Raw genomic sequence first — 1,815 nt, forward strand, 5'->3', positions numbered from 1 at the left:
AAAAAAAATCAATAGTCATATAAAATCCAATATGTATCTGAAAACTCAGTCTTGAAATGTCAACATGGTCAGGTAGTTGAAAATAAGTGGAGATACCGGGAATCGAACCCGGGACCTCATACGTGCAAAGCATGGGCTCTACCACTGAGCTACATCCCCTTCGAGGGTACAGTCCTATCTCTGCCTCTAATTAACCACCCAAAGCCGGAAGTGGAGCTGTAGGCTGGCCTCTGGTAGCTCAAGCCTAGCTACTCAGGAACATGTGAGGACCAAGGCTCAAAACCAACCCAGACAGGAAAGCCCATCAGACGTTTATCTCCAATTACCCACTAAAACACCAGTATCTGTGAAACTCTTTTGTTTCATTCTTTTTTTTTTTCTCTAGTTTTGGGGTTTGCACTCTAGGCCTGAGTACTGCCGTTGAGCTCTTTTGGCACAAGGCTAACGCTCTATCACTTGAGCCACAGCACTACTTCCGGCTTTTCTGGGATTATTTGGAGATAAGGGCCTTTAAGACTTCTTGTCAGGGCTGGCTTGGAACCAGGATCTTCAGATCTCAACTTCCTGAGGTAGCTAGGATTACTGGCGTGAGCCCCAAGCAGCACACGGCTTTTTATTTTTCTAATTTTCTAACCCTGACATTTATTTGTCAATATAGGAACAGGAAGATAAGATGTGATTTAAATATTTAAGGTTTAAATGGCTTAGAACTATCAATAGTCATAAAATCCAATATGTGTTTGAAAACTCAGTCTTGAAATGTCAACATGGGCAGGTAGTTGAAAAGAAGTAGATGGAGATGCCGGGAATCGAACCCGGGACCTCATACATGCAAAGCACGCGCTCTACCACTGAGCTACATCCCCGTCATGGGAAGGCTCTTATCTCAACCTCTAATTAACCACATAAAGCCGGAAGTGGAGCTGTAGGCTGGCTTCTAGTTCATGCCTAGCTACTCAGGAGTCTTACATGTGAGGACCAAGGCTCAAAACCAACCCAGGCAGGAAAGCCTATCAGACGCTTATCTCCAATTAACCACTGAAAAATGGCGTCTGTAAGAATCATTTTTTTTTCTCTTTATTTATCCCCACTCCCCCACCCCGCTGTTCCTGCCTCAACACGGTCCCTGAGCTCAGCAGGGTCCCTGAGCTCCTTTTGCTCAAGGCTAGCGCTCTACCACTTGAGCCACAGCGCTACTTCCGGCTTTTCTGGGATTCTTTGGCGATAAGGGCCTTGAAGACTTCCTGCCCAGGCTGGCTAGGAACCAGGATCTTCAGATCTCAGCCTCCTGAGGTAGCTAGGATTACTGGCGTGAGCCTCGAGCAGCACAGGACTTTTTATTTTTCTAATTTTTTAACCCTGACACTTAGATGTGATTTGGATATTTAAAATTAAATGGCTCAGAAATAGCAGTCGTCTTTTAAAACCCAGTATGTGTCTCTGAAAAACTAAATGTTGAAATGTCGACAGAGGCAGGTAGTCGATTATAAGAAAGTAGGATGCTGGAATCAAACCCAGGACCTCATATGTACAAAGCATGTGCTCTACCGTAACACGTTTATCTCTGTCTCTACTAACCACAAAAAAAGCCGGAAGTGAAGCTATAGGCTGGCAACCTGTGCCTCACGTTTGCAATCCTAGCTACTCAGGTAGGACGCTTAAATGTGAGGATCAAGGTTCCAAACCAGCCCAGGCGGGAAAGCCATGAGACGCTTATCTGCAAATAAACTCTAAAAGAAACAGCGTCTGTGAGGCGTTTTATTTCTTTCTCTTCTTCTTCTTCCTCTTCTTCTTCTCCTTTTTTCCTCCTCCCCT

The 1,815-nt window shown here is 44.8% G+C and overlaps 1 protein-coding gene and 2 non-coding genes across 3 annotated transcripts in view; 1 reads left to right on the plus strand and 2 right to left on the minus strand.

Annotated features, from left to right (window-relative positions):
- Positions 1-1,815, plus strand: part of Slc25a43 (solute carrier family 25, member 43) — a 36,194-nt gene that overhangs the window by 27,559 nt on the left and 6,820 nt on the right. The window lies entirely within an intron of this gene.
- On the minus strand, positions 88-159 carry Trnaa-ugc. The gene has a single exon. It is a non-coding gene; the product is annotated as a tRNA-Ala (tRNA).
- Trnaa-ugc lies at positions 795-866 on the minus strand. The gene has a single exon. It is a non-coding gene; the product is annotated as a tRNA-Ala (tRNA).

The sequence above is a fragment of the Dipodomys ordii genome, unplaced genomic scaffold (assembly GCF_000151885.1).
Source record: "Dipodomys ordii isolate 6190 unplaced genomic scaffold, Dord_2.0 Scaffold47, whole genome shotgun sequence".
NCBI lineage: Eukaryota > Metazoa > Chordata > Mammalia > Rodentia > Heteromyidae > Dipodomys > Dipodomys ordii.